Consider the following 22,072-nt stretch of genomic DNA (forward strand, 5'->3'; position numbering starts at 1 on the left):
TTCATGTGATAAATTATTTTAATAGATTACCAAATGTTGAATCATCCTTACATTCCTTGAATAAAATCTATTTGGTCATACTACATTACCATTTTAACACATTGCTGGATTCAACTTGCTATTCCTTTATTTTGAATTTTTTGAATTTTGACCTCCACTGGGAGGTCTTCCTAGGCTCAATCAAACATTCAGCTAAATGTGGACTCAGCTAAACATTCAAACTCACAAGACCATCCTAGGTCACACTCAGTACCTGCCTCCTCTGAAGGGTAGAGGATGGACATAATTTGCAGGAAGGCAGCATTCGTTGCTTCTCTCCATGGGAGCGGTCATCCAGGAGTCGTTCCTTTAGCCCTCCACATGAGATGGCTCAGGTGTGAAGAAGCAAGACTCCCACTGCAAGGGGATAGGATGGTGGTGGCTTAAAGGCCTTGTGCCCCATAGGAGCCAGTATCTCTTGGAAAAGTTCCAATGGGGGGGGCTTCCAAGTCCCCTGCATTCAGGGGAGCCCAAGGCTGTGATGTCCCCATGAGGAATTATGGTTCACTGGTAGTCCTCCCAGTGCAGACACACTTTGCCAATCAGGCCCAGTTGATATTTTACCTTCATCTGGTTTTCAGGGAAACAGAACTAAAAAATTAATGGAAAGGCCAAATTCTCTTTTGGAAGGGGAAACTGTTGTGTTAATACAGTACATGCATCATCTACATCCATAAGTTCATTCTTAATTTTCCCTTTTTTACGCTTTCTTTTTCAGGTTTTGGTCAGGATTATGCTATCCTCATAAAGTGCGTTAGGAAGCTTTCCATCTTTCTCTATACTTTGTAAGAGTTTAATCAGCCTGAGAATTTTCAGTGTTCCGTCACGCTCCATGGAAAGCAGGGGATTTTTCTTGTTCATTTCCACAAACCCAGTGACAACAGTGCCTGGGACACAGCAATTAGATTATTTGCTGTCCTTTCTGTTCTACCTAAAGAGGGGTCCGTGGCATTGTTCTGGGTTCCTGTCGTAACTTAAAGGAAAACTTTCACAATGTCTGGAGCCCTTGAGGTCCTGCAAATGAAGGAGGGGATGTCCTCAAACTCCTAGCATCAGGAACCCACTTAGGTGGCACCAACCTTGACTTCCAAATGGAACAGTACGTTTACACAAGAAAAAGTAATTGTATCTACATCATAAATCTGAAGAGAACCGGGAGAAGCTTCTGCTGGCAGCTCATGCCATTGTTGCCTTTGAAAATCCTGCTGGTGTCATGTCATATCCTCCAGGACTACTGGCCAGTGGGCTGTGCTGAAGTCTGCTGCAGCCAGTGGGGCCACTCCTATTGCTGGACACTTCACTCCTGGAAACTTCACTAACCAGATCCAGGCAGCCTTCTGGGAACTGCAACTTCCGGTGGTTACTGATCCCAGGGCCTGCCCCGCATGTCTCTGGGTAAAGCACACTCTCCTCTGCGCCGTGTGGACGTTGCCGTCTCACACATGGGCAAGGGCGCTCACTCAGTGCATCTGATGCGCCGGATGCCAGCCGGGGAAGTTCTGCGCCTGCGCGGCGCCATCTCCCGTGAACACCCGCGGAAAGTCACACCTGCTCTACTTCTACGGAGACCCTGAAGAGATGGTAAAGGGAGAGCCGGCTACAGCTGAAAAGGTTGAGAGCACGGAGGAACTTCAGGGTGAACGGACTGCTCCAGCTCCCGAATTTACGGCCCCTCAACGGGAGGTGGCAGGCTCGGCTGCAGGCACAGGAGCCCTCTGCCCTCTTTGGCGACTTCCCGCTGAAGACTAGTCAGCCCGCCTCCCAGGACGGCACTGCAGCCAGTGGGTAGGTACATCCGCCAGGTCGCCTTAAGCTGTTCTTCCGCAGACTCTTAAACAGAAAATGCAAATAAGGTTGAAGGAAAACAACCGTTTCTTTAAAAAAAAAAAAAGCATTGCTGAACGAATTAAGTTCTCATAAGAACTTGTCCATAAAATCTGGTTCTGATGACTTTCGGATGTTAACTCTGGCATTTTCTGTTTTTGTAATCTTTTTAGTGCTCTATTAGGTTTTTCACTTATTGATTTTTTTTTTATTGCGCATATTCCTAGAAGATGATCCCAGATTTTTGCTAACAAAGTAGTGATATTGTGCATTTTGCCCACATTTTCTCTTGGTGAAACTTGTAGGAAAGTTGTATAGTTGATTATTTTCAGAGAATCAAGTTATGCTTTTATTTATCAATACTGTGTATGATTTTTCTTATTCTAATTTAGCATTTTTGCTATATTATAAATTATTATTGCCTTAATTAATTCCTTCTTACCTGATTTAGATTATTTTATTGTTCCTCTGCTAGCTCCTTAAGTCACATGTTTGCTTCATTTTTAAAACAGATAGTAGCTCCAGTTATTGAGTACACTATTACATGTATTATCTCACTGAATCCTCATAACACCCCATAAGGCCTCATAAGAAGTCTTTAGCATAGTGTTTATGAGTGCAGACTCGAGCTACGGTTGCTGCCATCTGTAACTTGTGCATGTGACTTCTCTGTGCTCCTATTTCTTCACCTGTAAAATGGGATAATCATATAATCTACATTATAGGCCTGTTAAGGGAGATAAATAAATTCATACACATAAAGCCCCTAGAACCGTGTCTGGCACATATTTTGCACCATGGAAGTAGTTGATATTATTATTTAAAGATAAGGAATTGAAGCTTTATAAAGTTAAGTAACTCGCCCAGGATCACATAGTTATTACTAGATAAGAAGCCAGTCTTTTGAACACAGCAGCCTTGTGTAGATTTTGGGGTGTGGTTTGCTTGTTCTCATTAATTTCTTTTTTTTTTTTAAAGGAATTCCTTTATTTTTAAATTTTTATTTATTTATTTATTTATTTATTTATTATTTTTGGCTGTGTTGGGTCTTCGTTTCTGTGCGAGGGCTTTCTCTAGTTGCGGCAAGTGGGGGCCACTCTTCATCACGGTGCGCGGGCCTCTCACTATCGCGGCCTCTCTTGTTGCGGAGCCCAAGCTCCAGACGCGCAGGCTCAGTAGTTGTGGCTCACGGGCCTAGTTGCTCCGCGGCATGTGGGATCCTCCCAGACCAGGGCTCGAACCCGTGTCCCCTGCATTGGCAGGCAGACTCTCAACCACTGCGCCACCAGGGAAGCCCTCTCATTAATTTCTTAATAGTCTATAATTTAAGTTTTGTTTTCTTACTTCATGAAGTTTCTATTGGTTTCTTCCTCTGAATGAAACCTTTTTGTTTCTTCCTATCCACGTGATCTTCATCCTTGGAACTCAGAAATTTCACCAGAATTTGTCTAGTTGTGGCTATTCTTTTTACTCCTGACCAGCAAATAGCCCATTTGATTTTAAGATCATAATCTTTCTTCCAATTAAAATCTTTTCTTTTAGTTTTTTGATCAGCAATCTTCATTTTTGTCCTCTTATAATTCCTATTGTACATATTTTGAAATGTCTTAAACTTATTTTTCATGCCTTTGTTTTTCCCTTAAATTTCTTACCATTGTTTTTACTCCTGGTTTCTGGGGGAACTTTTGGATTGGGTCCTTTAATTCCCAATTCAATTATTTGCAGAATCCAATCTGTTGTTTAACTGCCTCTATTGAGGGTTTTTTCCCCACCAATGAATATTTTAACTTAAAATTTTCAACATGCATTCCAAGTAGTATATAATAAGCTCATGAAGCCCATCATGCACCATTTTTATAAAAATGATTAATTAAGAATTCCACCAAAGCTTTTATTTCCATTAAAGGTTCTTTGACCCTGGATACAGCCATCCAACTTCTCTTTCTCCGAAATCTGATACCCACTGTCAGACCCTAAACCAATTTATTTGGTTCAGGCTCACTCTCCCCCATACCTTACTTCAGCATCTTTCCATCTTCTTTTTTGATCTTTAATAAAGTTTTAATTTTAGAACAGTTTAAGGTTTACAACACAGTTGTGAATATAGTACAGAAAGTTCTCATATACCCCACATCTAGTTTCCCCAGCTATTAACCTCCTACATTTGTTACTTATGTACATGGTACATTTGTTACAATTGATGAACCAATATTGATACATTATTATTAACTGAAGTCCTTACATTATTCAGATTTTCTTAGTTTTTCCTTTATGTCCTTGTTCTGTTCCAGGATCCCATCCAGGACACCACATTATGTTTAGTCGTTATGTCTCTTTAGGCTCTCCTTGGCTGTAACAATTCCTCAGACTTTCCTTGTTTTTGATGACCTTGACAGTTTTGAGGAGTACTGGTCAAGCATTTTGTAGAGAATGTCCCTCAGTTGAGATTTGCCTGATGGTTTTCTCATGATTAAACTGAGGTTGTGTGTTTTGGGAGGAAGACCGCAGAAGTCAAGTGCTATTTTTGTCACATCATATCAAAGGTACATACATCAACATGACTTATCCCTACTGATGTTGACCTTGATCATCTGGCTGAGGTAACATTTGTCAGGTTTCTTACTGTTGATTATTCTTTTCTCCTTTTTCCGTACTGTACTCTGTAGAAGGAAGTCACCATACATAGCCCACACATAAGGAGCAGGGAGCTATGTTCCATTTTCTTGAGGGCTGAGTATCAACATAAATTATTTGGGATTCTTTTGCATGGGAGATTTGCCTCCTCATTTATTTATATCAGTATGGACTCATGAACATTTACTTTACACTTTGGGTTACAATCCAATACGGCCTTATTTATTTTGTTGCTCAAATTGTTCCAGCTTTAGCCACTTTGGAGATGTTTAAATTGTCTTCTGTGTCCCTTTTGACCCTATCATTGTGGCTTTTTTCGTTTTTTGAGCACTGTATTACTTTCTGGTACCAGAAGATATTCCAGGCTCACCTTGTCTATTTGCTTCCCCAGTCCTAGAATCAGCCATTTCTCCAAAGAGTGTGGATTCCTTTTATTGGAATGGTATTAGAAAGCAAGATGGAAGCTAGCTGTGTTCATTGCTGCTGGGGTTCTGTTTTTTTTCTTTTCAGTTGTGCAATTGTATTTTTTATCTTCAAGAATTGTTACATATTATTTGCTTTCCTAACAGCCTGCTCTTGCTTTATTGATACAATGTAAGAATAAGAATTGTTGGGGCTTCCCTGGTGACCGCAGTGGTTGAGAATCTGCCTGCCAATGCAGGGAACACGGGTTCGAGCCCTGGTCTGGGAGGATCCCATATGCCAAGGAGCAACTGGGCCTGTGAGCCACAACTACTGAGCCTGCGCGTCTGGAGCCTGTGCTCCGCAACAAGAGAGGCCGCGATAATGAGAGGCCCGCGCACCGCGATGAAGAGTGGCCCCCACTTGCCACAACTAGAGAAAGCCCTCGCACAGAAACGAAGATCCAACACAGCAAAAATAAATAAATAAATAAATATTAAAAAAAAAAAAAAAGAATTGTTAAAAATATATACACAGGAAGTGGGGGAGAGGGAAGCTCTTTTATTAAGCGCTTTTCATTCAGTATTATTTACTCTGAATGTTCCATTAAACCGCTGAGTACTTTTATATATTTGGTAATTTTTTGCTCTGCTGATGCATATGGACAGCTGTTCAGAAAGATAATCAGGATGGGCAGCTGAGATGGGTCCTAACAGAGACTATGTAAGCCAATGTAATTTCTTTCAGTCCTTAACAAACATAGAAGACAAATTTAGATGTATAATTTTTCTTTAGCAGCTTAGAGATTGAATAGTTTGTTCAGGACAGGGATGGTGCTGTAAGCAGTGCTAAGCTGCTTGGGTGGAATTTCATGTTAGCTCAAGAGCAAGGTCTCCTTCTTGTCTTGGAAGTTGGACATCAGCTAGCACAGAGCCTCCCTCTAGGTTACATCTTGGCCATCACAGAGTCTTCCTCCACCCAGAGGACAAGCCCTGTCCTCAGCAGCCTCAAGGATGCAGATTTTAAGCAAGGTTACTAGATTCCACTCCCCTTGGTCTCTAGCACCTGCTCTAGGTACTTTAGGTAAAAGACTCAAAACAAAAAAATATTGAACTTTGTCTCTGCTCACTCCTTTTTTTTTTTAAACATCTTTATTGGAGTATAATTGCTTTACAATGGTGTGTTAGTTTCTGCTTTATAACAAAGTGAATCAGTTATATATATCCCCATATCTCCTCCCTCTTGCATCTCCCTCCCACCCTCCCTATCCCACCCCTCTAGGTGGTCACAAAGCACGGAGCTGATCTCCCTGTGCTATGCGGCTGCTTCCTACCAGCTATCTGTTTTACATTTGGTAGTGTGTATATGTCCATGCCACTCTCTCACTTCATCCCAGCTTACCCTTCCCCCTCCCCGTGTCCTCAAGTCCATTCTCTACATCTGCGTCTCTATTCTTGTCCTGCCCATAGGTTCGTCAGAACCTTTTTTTTTTTTTTTAGATTCCATATATATGTGTTAGCATACGGTATTTGTTTTTCTCTTTCCGACTTACTTCACTCTGTATGACAGACTCTAGGTCCATCCACCTCACTACAAATAACTCAATTTCGTTTCTTTTTATGGCTGAGTAATATTCCATTGTATATATGTGCCACATCTTCTTTATCCATTCATCTGTCGATGGACACTTAGGTTGCTTCCATGTCCTGGCTATTGTAAACAGAGCTGCAATGAACATTGTGGTACATGACTCTTTTTGAATTACGGTTTTCTCAGGGTATATGCCCAGTAGTATGATTGTTGGGTCGTATGGTAGTTCTATTTTTAGTTTTTTAAGTAACCTCCATACTGTTCTCCATAGTGGCTGTATCAATTTACATTCCCACCAACAGTCTGCCCGCTCCTTTTATAGTAACCTGCTCTATCTCTAGCTCCCTGAGGGGGTACAATGGCCCTGCTCCTCCTCCATGGCTAGTGACAGGTCCTAGAAACCCAGCCCAGCTTAGAGGGCAGGTTTCTCGCTACCCAACCCACAACCCACTGGATTACTTAGACCTCCAGTGTCACTAAGCTAGTGAGAGGCAGAGCCAGGATTCAACCCATGCTCTTTGTATTATCTCATTCTGTCTCTCAGGTTGACCATTAAAGTAAACAATTCAAACTCAATCACTGTTTGTATTGTTCTTTCCATAGTCTAGATAGTATTAACTTGATTAAACAGGTAAAATGGAATAGAGGAACTTAATAAAACTACTGTGGCCACAGTCACAGTTACAAGTGAAGGTCAGGGTAGGGGTAGCAGGCACCATGAACTCAGAGCAATGGTGGGGAGAAGCATCAGGCCACAGGCACCATGCACATCCTAGGGGTTTATTTCACGGCTCCTTTTGGTGGAAAAAAAGGCACCATCTCTGGCTACATTTCTGCTGTTTCCAGAACGCCTGGGACACCAAGCATGGGAACCAGCAGAGGCCTCACCCACAAAACCATGTGCTTTAGTGTCTGCCTAAAAGGATGAAAGACTAATGTGTTTTCCAAGTTGATTTCAGAAAAAAAGATAAGCAAAGCAAAGAAAGTCCCCTTGCTCTTCATGACGCTGCATAAGAGGCAGACTGGAGATCCTGTGCAGTACCTCTAAAAGTTCTCAGTAACGGCGGGGGATCTCCAATAGCCAGTGTTCACTTCAGTCATCCTGGTGGGGTTTCAGTTTGGCTCAAAGAGTGCAGAAATTGCTGAATAGAGTATCATCTTAGTTAACAATGGTTACACGATTTTATGAAGTTTTGCTACTAATGGTCCTTTTAGATAAGGTATTTGTTTTATTCATTCCAACTTGTCCTTATTATCCGTCTAAGGAAGCATTGGGGGTCTGAGGTAGGGTCAGGGTCAGTGTCAGACTGTGGGTAGGGTCTTTTTTATAGGCTTGTCCCCCTGGGAATGTTTGATTCAGTTGCACACTCCCTTTTTCTGGAAGCCTGCTCCTCTTGTGGCCCCAGTGACAGCACATGCTCTTAACTTTCTTCTACCTCATGCACTACCTCTCAGTGTCCTTTGCTGGCTCCTGGCCCCGTCCAGCCTCTCTGTACTAGATTGCCCCAGCACTTGGTTCTGGGCTCTCAGCGCTTTTCTACATGACTTAGATACTCTCCTTCATTCCTGGCTTTACCCCATCCACCTGCTGGTTTCTCTCAGTTGTATCTCCAGCACTGGCAGTTTCAGTGAGCTCTACACTTGTGTTACAAGTGTAATATATTTAAATATGTGTAGATTGCATTTCCCTCTGAATAATCATTTCACCATTTCCCATAATCCCTTGGCCGTAGCAATGTGACTGGAAAGAATTTTTGTATCCTTCAATTATATTAGAATCCTGTATATAGGGAGAGGATTCTCCTTGCCCCCACCCCATCTCTGCTGTCTGGGCTGTGATGCTTGCTTCCCAGGGCAGGAGAAGAATGGAACAGGATGAATGAAAGTTGGAAGCCCACCTCTTCTGGTACCAAGGGCTTGTTGGGAAAAGAAGGTGGGGCAGAAGAGGCAGACAATGAGAGTTTTTGTTCAGTCTACTTTGGAGGCTAAGAGAGGAGATCGTCTCCCATCTGGGCCCGATGCCAGCTTGGGTGATGGGAGGCAGATGGTGGACAAACATATCAGAGTAAAATCAGTGGTATGGCATGGTCAGGCACAGACAGGGCTGGGTGGTCACTCTCTAAAGCTATCCTCAGTTCCCATGTGATGAGGATGGGACTCAGAAATGCCCAAATGTTCCCAAAGTGTCCGTGGACCATGGCTGGGTAGAGAGCTAGTAAACATTCATAGGGCCACAGTGTGGTTCAGGTCAGGAGCTGGGTGGAGAATATGGCAGGCACCCAGAGGGCTGTACAGGGCCAGCTGACAAGAGGCTGAATCACGCAGGGAGTCCCAGAGCCTTAACCGAGCTCTCACCAGCCATAGGCTGCCAGTTTCAGCAGTGAACACCAGCAGGGCAAGCAGTGACCAGGGCCATGCAAACAAGGTGCACTGCTGCAGAATCTGGAGGTGGTAGAGGACACCAAAAGGAACAAAGACTCCTGCCAGGCACTGCTGGGAGTGCACCATGGGTGCCCAGCATCTTGGGGGAGAGAGGAGTGATGGGATGGAAATCTGAGAGATGGAACCTGTTTAAATTCTTCCCTCGGTTGAAGAATAGCAGACCGGGCTGACTCTAGTTCTCTTCCTCCACCTGTCCCCATCCCTCAGTGGGTCAGGAATCTTGAGGAAGATGTAAGAGGCTATGATCTCTTCACACTTCTGAGTTATACTTAATAGAGTCAAAAATTTCCTCAACTCATGTGTCTGACTGTTTGACACCTAACATGCATCTTAGGCTAACTTTGCCGAAATTGAATTCTTGACCCCTCTCCTAAAGATAAGCTGGCCCACTCCCCGATTTCCCTCCCTCAGTCAGTGACAGCACCGTACCCCATGGGTTTAAGGATCAGCATTGACTTCTCCTTTCCCCTCGCCTCTCACATCTAATCCATCAGTAAGTCCTGCCAGCTCTTCATCCAGGCATATCCTAAACCCACTTCTTTCTTTCTCCACCATAACTATTATCCCTACAAAGATTATTTCAATATCTTGCCCCCTGTTCTCACTCCTGAGGCTGCTTCCTACCCATATGGTGCATTACGTGTGATAGAAAAATATACGCCTTTCTCCAGGCGAACGTAGGCCCATGCTGGACACAGGGCTTGGTGAGTGGTGCAAAAGCTGGATTTCAAGCCCACTCACCTACTCTGCCTGCCTTCCTTGCGTAGGATCCAACCTACATAAACAGAACCAGCACCCTTCCTCACTCCTAAGCTTCTCCCTATGATCCATTACCCACCAGCTGCCAGAGGGATCTTTTAAAAACATGAATCGGATATCACTGCCCTGGAAGACCCTCACTGTCTTCCCCAAACCCTTAGCACAGAGTTTCAGCTGCCCGCACCACCTGCTACCCCGTGACCCACGGTGTCCTGCATGCTGGGACCCCTGCTTCCTTCTTCAGCCTATCACGCTCACTCATGGTCACTCTCTCTCTTTCCCTCCTACACGATGCCAGTCCATTCTTTGTGCTCCTGATGTTCCATCATGCTGGGAAATGCAGGCTGGCTCCTTGTCATCCAGGTTCAAGCTCAAATGTCACCTCCTCAGTAAGGATTTTTCTAAATGCCCCTATTCATACCGCCCTCCTCCCACACCCTTTATCATATTACCTGTTTTGTTTTCTTGAGAGCATTTACCAACCTCTAAAATCATCTTTTTAATGAAAACATTTCCTCTCTCTCTCTCAATAAAAGTTCCAAAAGCAGGGACCACTTCTGTCTGGTCCACCTCTGTTTTCAGAGTCTTGAACAATGAATAGCACATATTTGTTGAATGAACACTTGAATTAAAGAATGAATGGTGAAGATGCATGTGGTGCTATTGTAGGTGTTTCATAAAAAGACTGCACTGCTGACCGGCAAAGTCAAGTCTTTAGTGTTTCTCTGAGAGACAGTGACGTGGCCCTCGACACACGCAGAGGGAAGAATAAGCACAAGAAACCAGTGAGCAGTTTGCTGGACAGTGAACTGTACACTCATAAGTTTTTCAATAATAAATGACATGGCAAGTTGATATCAGCGCCATTGGCGAATCTTAACAAAAGTCATGCTTATATAAAGTTTTATCAGTATTTCAAAAGTTCAGAAATAATTATTATAATGTACTCTACATGGAATATAAAACCATTGATGGAAACTATTGATGTCTAGATTACCATATGAGTTAAGGCAAAGATTTCTTACCTAAAGAAAAACTTATTTTAACAAATAATTCACATAGTATATTCTATTTTGCTAATTTGATGAGGGTGAGAGTGAAATCTCCCCACCCCTTCCTTTTTATAATGTCTAAATTATATAACATGGTAAAGGATGCCCTTCAGTTCTGTGTTTATGATATTAAGGAATCTTTTGGGGTGTTGTCTTTCATTACTGAATTTAAAACTAGAAAAGAGCAAGTTTGAAAGTGTCTGGGTACTTTTACAAAGCCATGCAAAACATATTCTCCTGATGACCATCTTACTTTCTGACTCTGAAACTTATATTTTTACCTTTTGTCTTCATCCTGGTTGTGGTTTAAAAAGTCTGATCACAAAGAATGATAATAACACATACTAAACAATAATTCAAATAGAATAATCTTAAAATCTATTCATCATCAAGTGCTCAAGTTTTCTAAAACATTATTCATTGTGTTACTAAATCCAGGAACCGCCCATTTTCACACAGTTTATTCTACAGCCCTTGTAAATGAATATTACTACTTGTGACTGAGACCTGTCGTAACCAGTTCATGGAACTACTACAATTAGGGCATTTATCAAGAGTCACCATCTTCTGTTACCTTATTTGTTCCTAATGTTCAGTCCTCCAAAGATGGGCTTGTCGTCTGAGGTTCTGACTTGAGGTTTCTCTTCTCACGGTTTCTTCTGTTCAATTTAGGAGAAGCAGTAGTGGCATAGCAGACTAGGTTTCATGGCATTTATTGAGATTACTGTAAGATACTAGTTATTAATATACGCTCTGTTGAACAGTAGAAAAAACAATTGATTTTTACTTGAAACCCACTCTACTTTTCTTCTTCTTTCCTCTTTCTCCTCCTTATTACCTGCTTTCCTCCCTCCCTCCCTCCCTCCCTTCCTTCCTTTCTTCCTTCCTTCCTGTGTATACTGAGTTTCAACTATGCATTGAACCCAGTGTGAAGTAACTACACATGAACACATTTATAAAAGACCTTATTCTGTGCCTGGAACACAGTGGATGTTCCATTGGCAAAAGAATAGAATCAAGTACGTGGTTTCTACCTTTGATCCTGGCATGATCAAATCTTTTATTTGGAGTTACCTAGGCACAAATCAATTAGTTTAAATTCTCTTATCATATCATAGAATCTTTGGCAAATGATCCTTCATCTTTTGCTTAAATAAATGAATTTTGCCATGATGCAGTATGGTATGGAAAAAGACCTGTACTTTATTTAGAAAGTGTTGAATAATTAACAAGATAGAGTATATAAAGCACTGTGCAGTAGAAAATGTGTTGGAATGGAAATCAATAGATCTGATTTCAAGTCCAAATTTTGTCCCCAGTGTGCCGTGTAACCTTGAGTCTATCACTCCCTCTGTGTGAACCTCACTTTCCCCATTTGAAAAATTAGAGGATGTATTACTCAGGGTTCTTTTAATCAAAAGTGACAGAAATCCAGCTAAAACTAATTCAGGCAAAAAAGAGAATTTTTCAAGTCAGACATCTTCAGGCATGGCTGAATCTGGGAATCAGACAGCACTGTTGGAACACTGTCCTTCTCTCTGCTCTGCTTATCTCTGTGTTGGCCTTACCTCTCCTCCTGCAGATGGACTTCCACTATGGGCTCAAAGGAAGGAGCCACTGTAACCTCACGTTTGCACCATCCCAACTTATTAACTAGAGGAAAGGACTCCTATTTCCCAAGATCTGTATACCAATCTGAGGAAATCTGAGAATGGTCTGCTTTGGTCACATGGCTATCCTTTGGCCCTATCTCTGTTGCTAAGGGGAGTAGGTACTATCCTTGTTTGCGTACAGATCACATGTCTACCACTGAAATTGGTTTTGGGGAGGGATCTTCTTGGTTGCCACCTGGTGTCCATTTTCTGGCCACAGAAAAGAGCTGGAAAGACTTGGGGTGGCACAAGTGTGCTCTCAGCCTTCCCAGGCAATCTCTTTCTCCAAGCCTCTGATAGATGAGGAGACACTGAACCAGAGAGACATTTCTCCTTTAAAGTAAACTATGGCGCATTTGCTTTGCTCATTTCTCTGCCCTGTCCTAGTGGATGGTAGTAAGTTTGGTTGCTTACTAGGAGGGTTTCTATTTCCCAAAGAGATGAGGTACTCGCCAAAAGTGAAATGGCTAGACTACGATGAAGTCTGGGCTAAAACTCATACCTACCTTCTCCCGTCCAGTGTCCTCTCCACACCACCATGCTTTTTCTTTGCTCAAGCAGGTAATACTGATTTACCACTTGGTGCCTGAGGTCATGGGCTACTCTAGTTTGGAGGCAGATGACAAGTTAATTCCTCCTGGGCCCAACTTGAAAGTCTTCTTATTAGTTTATATGATTTGCATTCCTAGAACACAGGCATTTTTGGAGCATCCTGGTTGACAAGCTCAATCAAATATCACTGCCTTTGACTAAGATGTATAGAATGAATGACTATGTTGAATTATAGGACCTTTTGCAAGAAATGCAATCAGTCATTTCCAAGCACACACAAAAGCAAGACATGGAATGTGCACTGAGGGGCTCAGAGGACAGCAGTTAACGTTTAGGAACCTCAATTTCCTCACCTATAAAATGGGAGAGTTACACTAAGTGGCTTCTAAGGTCCTCCAGAAGTCTGTGAATATATGATTCATGGCCTGTTGGAGTCTCTTTCAGACTTTAGACCCATGGGGCAGAGTTTATTTTAATAAGTAGAGCAGCTATGTGCTGGAGATGCTTGGGGTGCAGGGGTTGTGAGTGTTTGGCCTACTTGACTCTATCTCCAGGGCATTGGCAGTCAAAGTCCTGCCCCCAAACACAGAGGCCTGGCTTGTTGATTCCTGAAATGTCACCACTGGCACCTCATTCATTTTATTTCTGGCTTTGATCTCTCCAAAAGTGCATATAACAACTTTGGAAGAGGCAGCTTATTTAAGCTGTAATCAGAGGTTTCCTGTGTGCTAGTTTTGAAAGTAAGAAGAGTGAGGGTTCCGGGCATGAGAAGAGGGGATTTAAGGTGATGAGGGGCATGCCATTAGGAGACCAGGGCACCAAAGCCACACTCTAAACATCTGACAGCTTTGTAGGGGCTCAGTCTCATAAAGGACACTTGTCTTTAGATTTTAAGTGTGGTCAACACAGAGCGTATGTGTCACTCACACTTTGACCTCAGGAAAACACTTGTGGTTAAGAAAAAAGTGCTAAGAGTGAACCCCTCTTCCTTCGTCAAGCCTTCTCTGAGCAATCTGCTCAACTGCGATGTGGTAAGAAGACAGGAAGAACCAAGTGAAGTTAACTGAGGTCACTGGCTGGCCCAAGGTCGCCATGGCACTCTGTTGATAGTCAACACCTCATTTCACTTTTTTCTCATGCTAATAAGCAAGGCAACAATAGACTTTCTAAGGCTTAAATGACATATTGTAAATGTCAGCCTGCTGCTTGGGCTCCTCTTTCATTTTCTGTTCTATTACAAAGGTGTCAAAAGCCAGTGAGATTTTGAATCCATTAGGCCTTCTACTGCTACCTGATGTTTAAAGTGATGTATAAGTACATGTAATTATGGTACTCTTTTTTTAAAACACATTTTAAGATGTTCAAATGAAAGGTATTATTTAATACTTAATTTCTGAAAAATATAAAATGTGTAATGATTATATGCTGTCCTTAGCCTAAAATGAGAAGTTCTGTCTGTAATTCTGTCTTAGTACTTGTGCTGTTTTTTGTTGGAGTAGGGGTGGGGGAGTGGTAGTGACAGGTTATACCAACCTATCTATATATAGGCTTGCTCTGTCTATCCATCCATCTACCCATCTTCTGTCTACTGGAACAATTTTGCGAGATGACAAGACATTCATTTACTCATGCCTTTACAATTATGCTTTGAGTAATTACTATGTGCCAGGAGCTATTCTAAGTAGTGAGGATACAGCAGTGAATAAAACAGGCGAAAATCCCTGCCTGCCTGGAGCTTACATTCCAGTGGGAGCAATCGATAAGCAGAACATATAGTATATTACACAGTGGTTAGTACTAAGGAGAAAATAAAGCAGGTGACATTTGAGTAAAGCCCTGAAGGAGAAGAGGGAGTAAGCCCTGTGGATGTCTATGGAAAGAGCATTCTAGATAGAGGGCAAAGTGAATAGCAAAGGCCCTGAGGCAAGAGTCTACTGGGAGGGTTTGAGGAATAGAGAGTAGAGTGAGGGACGGACTAAGGAGGAGGTAGTAGATGAAGTCAAAGGGATGGGGTGGCAGACAGCGGACTGCAGGGAGGCTTCTTAGGTCCTTATAAGGACTGCCTTTTACTCTGAGTGGAAGGACACCATTAGAGGGTTTCAAGCAGAGGAGTGACATCGCTGACCTGACATTCTCACAGGAGTCCTCTGGCTACCGCATTAAGAATGCATCGCAGCAGCAAGAGCAGAGGCAGGGAGGCCGTTCGGGGCCACCAAACACTCAGGAGAGATGGTGGTGGCTTGGATCAGGATTGTGGCAGTCAGGGTGAGGAGAGGTATTCAGATTCTGGACCTGTTTTGAAGTTAGAGCTGAGATTTGCTGACAGATTTTACGGAAAGAAAAGAGAGAATTCTAAAGTTTTGGGCCTGAACTGAAAACATGGTGTTGCTATTTACTGAGATAGGAAAACAGCAAGAGAAGCAGGTTTTGAAGAAGAGGATCTAGAAGTCACTCCGGGTGCAAGTTTGAGATGACTATCGGAAATCCAAGTCCAAGAGAGAACTGGATATAAAAGTCTGGGGTTCAAGAGAGAGGGGAGGACCGGAGATCTAGACATGGGAGTCAATAACATGTAGATTGAACTTAAAGTCAGGAGAAGGGGTGACGTCACCAAGAGAATCAGCATAAATAGAGAAAAAAGTGCTCCCAGAACTGAGCCAGGGCAGAGGTCGAGGAGCTGGGAGAGGGGCGGCCAAGGAGAGGAGTGGCCGTGTTAACGCAAGTTCATGTGCCCCACACACAGTGAGGCCAGACAAACTGAAACGTTGGAGTTTGGAGCAGAGAAAGGCTTATGGCAAGGCCATGCAAGGGGAGGAGGTGGCTCACGCCCTGAAAAGCCTCCAGCTCCCGAAGGGTCAGCAAAGCATTTTTAAAGGCCAGGAGATGGGGGGTGGGGGTCACAGGGTAAGTGATCAGCTTGTGCACAGTTCTCTCATTGGCTGATGGTGAGGCAGCAGGGTGCTGTCACAGGGGTTAACATTATCAGTGCTTAGGCTCCAGGAGGCCTGGGGCTATGTGCTCATGGTCTCCAAGTAGTTCTTCCATTTGGTGGTTCTCTCATTGGCTGATGGTGAGGCAGCAGGGTGCTGTCACAGGGGTTAACATTATCAGTGCTTAGGCTCCAGGAGGCCTGGGGCTATGTGCTCATGGTCTCCAAGTAGTTCTTCCATTTGGTGGTGGTGGTGTGGGGTTTCACATCCACAAAACAACTCAGGAAATTTGCATCAAATACTGTTATCTAGGCACTTCAGAGAGGAGCTAAAGCAGAGGATATAGAGGAAGGCCTGTCCCAGGAAGGCCCCATAGGGTCCTGCTCGGTTACAGCCAGAGGAACCAAGGGAAAACCAGAGACTGCATCCATAGTCTTTGCCATGGAATAGGACATAATTAAATAGTGTACTCAAAACATCATTATACGTTATTGTTCTATATTTAGAAAAGTGTCTGTGATTTGGGCTGGGAGTAGGACAAACCAAAGCTAAAAGAACAGGCTAATGTGATGTCTTCTGGTTAGAGAAAGGTGATGCCTTCCCATCATTTTTCCTGCTTTACAAGAGGCTGCATACCAAAGTTTAAAATTTGAAGCATTTGTTTTAAAAACTATTTGGGGATTTTTTTTCCTGCATAATTCAGGAGTAAAGTCATTATAATTCTCAACATATTTCTATGGAATATTAGCCAAAAATTTTTAAATTAAATTTAGGCTATTTGAAAATAGGTTTTATACAACGTCCAGAATATAGGGCAATCTGAGTTTGTGAAAAGGAACTTTTACTCAAATCCTTTACCTTTCATGGATAATGTTCTAACTCTACGTTGAGAACATTTAGGAAAAGTGCTAGGGATGCCATGAATATTGCATAAGAAATGCTGTGATTTATAAATTAATGTTTTTAGCATAATTTTCTAGGTAGTTAATTCAAGGAAATGCAACTGAATTATACTCAGAAGTCAGTGAAGTAGTTGCACATCATCACCGTCACTTGTCAAAGGTAACCTATACATGGCATTCTACAAGCTTGATATTTGTTATTTTTTCTGGATTCAAAATGAAAACTGTTCCAAAGGGAAATACATCAATATAATAAGAGTTTGACTCGGTTCTCCTCTGAAGTACCCATACAATTTTTCTGCTAGAAAGAACGAGTCACTTTCAGGATATGACTCAACAGCAACTTGCTCTTAATGAAACACACTTCATTCAGTAGTGGATGCTGTCATGATTTCCTTTCAAAGATTTGAAAAGTTCCCTAAAGGCAAGAAGGTGTGATCGATGTTGATAAAGGAATATGAGTAACAGAATTTTCTCTGAAGAGAAAACATCTTTTATTAAACATAAGGGCAAAAATGCTCAACAAGGATTTGAGGATCTAAAATATACTCTTTCACTATGATTTGACCCAAACTGAATACATATTCTGTGAATCACCATCAAGGGAAGAAAATAGCTCCAGTTCTCACACATGAGATCTGCTCCCCGCTTCTGGAGGAAAATCGTTCCCCCTAAGCCCAAAGCTTTGTGCCTTCTCAAAAGCCTGGACTCCTCCTCAAAGACCATCTTAGAGAGCACACCACGCCACGTGCTGGGTACGCATGTGGTCCGGAAAGTGGTTTCACTTAGATTTTTATTTGACATGTTTTGCACACCTCACCCCATTTTTGTAAGGCTCAAATAAGAATACTCATTTGAAAGATTTAAAGATGTAACTCTCTCTCTAAGTGTTGAGCTTTATAATTTTACTCAACAGGGGGAGTCCACACAGGGAAATGTAAAAACCAGACATGCGGTGTTCTGTTTGAATGTCTACTGATGCAGTAGTTTAATTAATACCACCATCTAGGAGCCTTGGTGGTAGGTGTGTGATCAGCAGTGACGTGAGCAGTAGTGAACATCATTGTCGTGAGCATCTGGCTGTGTTGCACAGACGACTGTGTGGCTCAGGTTGTTCTTGCTCTGTTCTCTGTCCTGCACTGGTTGCCATCGGTGTTGAGTGACGAACTCTGTTGATGTCTATGAGCCTGTTTTTTCAGTGTCTCCTTATTACCTTGGTAACAAAGAGCTGCCCTATTTCTGTTTGGGTACTTGATTGGTGTGTTCGCTGCCAGTCTACCGCTATGCTGTGGCATTTAAAATATTACTTCCCCTAAATATTAGAGTATGTTTTTCTATTTCCTCTGACAATTGTTCTACTTTTATGATCTAATGTAATTGACTGGCAATATACTATATCCCTTATGGTAATGAATAATAATCATTTTTTTTAAAAAACCCGACTTTGGAGCATTTTCTTTCTAAAACCAGTAAGTCAAATTAAACTATTGTGTAGTTAATTTCCAATCTTAAGATGTATTGTTTTTCAAAGATTTTAAATTAACATAGGAAAACGTCATAAACAAGAAAATTTAATACATTGAAAGTGTTTACTGTTCTATATAAGGAAAATATTTCAGCGTTAAATTTTTCTTCTTGTTAAAAAAGCTAAGACATTTTCATTCTTGCTAATGACTACGTTTTGAAATGCTCTAGGAATGGCTGATCACCAGGACAGCTATAAAACATGACCTACTAACCTACTTTTATCAAATGATTTGAAATGGCTGACCCTGTTTCTCTCTATAATCCCGGATTAGTGCTGACAATCAAATTAATAATATACATTTTGCCTTTCATAAATAAAGTGACTGCAGAAAATTATCTCCAAATTAACGAAGTATTTCTATGAAATGTTTAAACATAGCAATAAATTAGTTTCTCTTTAAAACCAAGTATATTTGCAGAATCATTTACTTGAGTTATAGCTTTTAAAACCAGGTAATCTACAAAGTTGAACATAATTCAAAGTTATACTTTATTTTAAAGACTTTGCATTATAAAAGCTTGACTAGAAAAGCATTAGTGAAAAGCAACAGGTTCAAAATCATTTTTCGTCTCTGTTTTAAGAAATGATAAGTTCAGATCCATGAGATGGTACGAAACAAGGCTACCTTACACCAGATAGGACATGGTGTTTATGAAATCTTGAGCTCCATGCAATCCCCTTGATTTTATTCACTTTTCAAAACAGGATAGTGGCTTTGAATCAGTATTGTCAGTGATGACTAACCCTGACCCATTTAGAAATGCTCATTTCATAATTCCCTCTTTTTACAGGGGCTTCATACTGTGTTTGAATACAGTAAAAACAGCAGCAAGTTCTTCCACATTTAGGGACACACTAACAGGCATTTCTGATTTTAAAATTAAAAGCCTTAATTTTTACTTTACTAATTTTACCTTTACTAATTTCCTTTGGGGAAAGCTTAATCTAAAGGAATATGAAGTGAAATCAAAAAGTCTTAACCTAGTTAGAAAATAGCTTATATATCTTTTTAAATATTAAAAACCAAGTTCTTAAAAGGAAGGTAGGATAGATCTTCAGAGCATAATTATATTGATTTTAGGGTTCAATTGGGATAAACTGTAACAAAAACAACTTTTAGAGGGTCTTTTTATATAGGTAATGTGTTTGGCAAATGTGACATTGTTTTTTCCCATCACACTACCAAAAAAAAAGACTTTTTATTCAGTAGCAACTATTACTGATATCATTCAAATGTATTTTTCTTTCCAGTAGGATACAGAGACAATTTAATTGTAGAGTTCTGAAATGATATTGAATCAAATATGATTTAACCCCTGTGTAGTACAGACTTATCCTTACCTGAAGAGAGGTCTCATCTTCACCCTCAGCTCCCATAATGTGATCTCTAAGTCCTTGGAATGTTCTGCCTGATAAGAGTGTCTTTGTTTACCTGGGGCTTTGGGCCACACCAAATAGTCTAACAATGTGATTTATGGTGAGGGCTTTGGGCCGTGTGGTATCATCTCTACCTCTGGAGGGGCTGGCGAGTAATCAGTCACACAGGCAGTCAACCATGTCTATGTGACCAAACCCCAATAAAAACTCTGCATACCAAGGCTCGGGTGAGCTTCTCTGTATGGCAATACTCCATATATATTGCCATACATTGTTGCCTGGAGAATTTAGTGTTGTCCATGACTCCACTGGGAGATGACAACTGCTGGCTTGCATGGGGAACTCTCCTGGTCTTTGCCCCATGCATCTCTTCCCTTGGCTGCTTTGATCTGCATCCTATCACTGTAATTAACCATAACCATGAGTATAGCCACTTTCAGTGAGTTCTGTGAGTCTTTATAGCAAATTATCAATCTGAAGGTAGTCTTGAGAACTACCTGAATGGTGTCAGAAGCAAGATGGTCTTGGGTATCCCTGATATCTGTAGTTGGTGTCAGAAGTGACTGCGGTCTTGGGGACAGTCCTTTCCTGAACTTGATAATTCCCCAAAGTGAGACATTCTTTTATCCTTGAAAATATTTTTTTTTTTAAATTAATTAATTTATTTATTTTTGGCTGTGTTGGGTCTTCGTTTCTGTGCGAGGGCTTCCTCTGATTGCGGCAAGCGGGGGCCACTCTTCATCGCGGTGCGCGGGCCTCTCACTATCATGGCCTCTCTTGCTGCGGAGCACAGGCTCCAGACGCGCAGGCTCAGTAGTTGTGGCTCACGGGCCCAGTTGCTCCGCGGCATGTGGGATCTTCCCAGACCAGGGCTCGAACCCGTGTCCCCTGCATTAGCAGGCAGATTCTCAACCACTGCGCCACCAAGGAAGCCCTATCCTTGAAAATATTTTTGATGACATTTTGGTTGCACAATTTTACTAATATGACAGTCCTTATGGCTGTTCCCAAATATTCCAGGTTTTTCCTTCTAGATATGTGATAGAATTGCACTTTCTCACCCACCTAAATTTGAGTGTGGCCATTTTGACGAGCTTTGACCAATGAAATGAGAATGGAATTGACGTGCGGTTAGATGCATAAGATACAATTATGCATCCCACTGTCTCTTCCCCTCTGTCACAGACTGATAACTTTCTAGATAGTAACTGTTCCATTATTCTTGGTCCCAGAATGAAGACAAGAGGGACCAGAGCTCCCAGCTGAATTATGAAAGAAACATAGCATGAGTGAGAATTAAACCGTTGTCGTGTTAAATCCTCGTGGTTTGCAGTTATTTGTTATGCAGCATAACCTAGACTATCCTGATTCAAACCACCAGAATCACTATTTGTTCATAGCATGACAATGACATTCCCTACAAAAGGACTATACAGAGATGCTCTTTTTAAAAATTATTATTGGCATAATTCTGTGGTCCTTAGTTTGAAACGAAGTATATCACAATTGTCTGTCCAGCATTATTTTAGATATGGCCGTATCTGTCAAAATCTAATGTAGTTGAACAAATAATTCCATATCTAGGATTATTATTCAGTAATATCTGCAGAAGTGAACTAAGACATATGATTTTCATAATAGTAAAAACTAGATTTCAGTGATAGGATAATAGTTAAAGGAATTGTGATTTTTCCATATAAGGGGAACTTCTCACTCATCCACTACAAAATATGAGGGGGAGACCTCCTATTCCAACCACGATAAACAGGGACTAGATTTACCCTCTATGGAAAAAAAAAGGTGGGGAGGAGACAAAATATTAGAAACAACAGCTTTCAAGACACAAGACATCAGAAGCCCTATGAGTGCCCCATTTTACTGCATCGAGAGCTTCTAGACTGCTATACAGGAAGGGGGAACTCAGGCTGAGTTTAGTGGACTCCCTGAACTTAGGTATTTGTGATATGCCACTAAAGCAGTGCTTAGGGGGATAGTTATAGCCCTAAATGCCCATATTAGAATAGAAGGAAAGTTCAAAATTAATGAACTCCACTTCCACCTTGAGAAACTAGAAAAAGTATATCAAATTAAACTCAAAGTAAACAAAGGAAATAACGATCAGAATAGAAATCAATGAAATACAAAACAGAGAAAACAATTCAGAAAATCAATGAAACCAAAAGCTGGTTCTTGGAGAAAAACAATAAAATTGTTAATAGTTTAGCCCGACTGAACCAGTAAAAAAAGAGTGTAGAGACAAATTACCAATATCAGGAATGAGAGAAGTGACATCATTACAGATACTATGGACATTAAAAGGATAATAAGAGAACATTATGAACAATATTATGCCAATCAATTTAACAACTTAGATGAAACAGACAAATTT

At 41.5% G+C, this 22,072-nt stretch overlaps 1 pseudogene; it reads left to right on the top strand.

The window, feature by feature from the left end:
* The first annotated feature begins 1,032 nt into the window (after positions 1-1,032).
* On the top strand, positions 1,033-1,805 carry LOC118892977 (annotated as a pseudogene).
* The last annotated feature ends 20,267 nt before the right edge of the window (positions 1,806-22,072 follow it).

This window comes from Balaenoptera musculus, chromosome 3 (genome assembly GCF_009873245.2).
Source record: "Balaenoptera musculus isolate JJ_BM4_2016_0621 chromosome 3, mBalMus1.pri.v3, whole genome shotgun sequence".
In the NCBI taxonomy this organism is placed as follows: domain Eukaryota; kingdom Metazoa; phylum Chordata; class Mammalia; order Artiodactyla; family Balaenopteridae; genus Balaenoptera; species Balaenoptera musculus.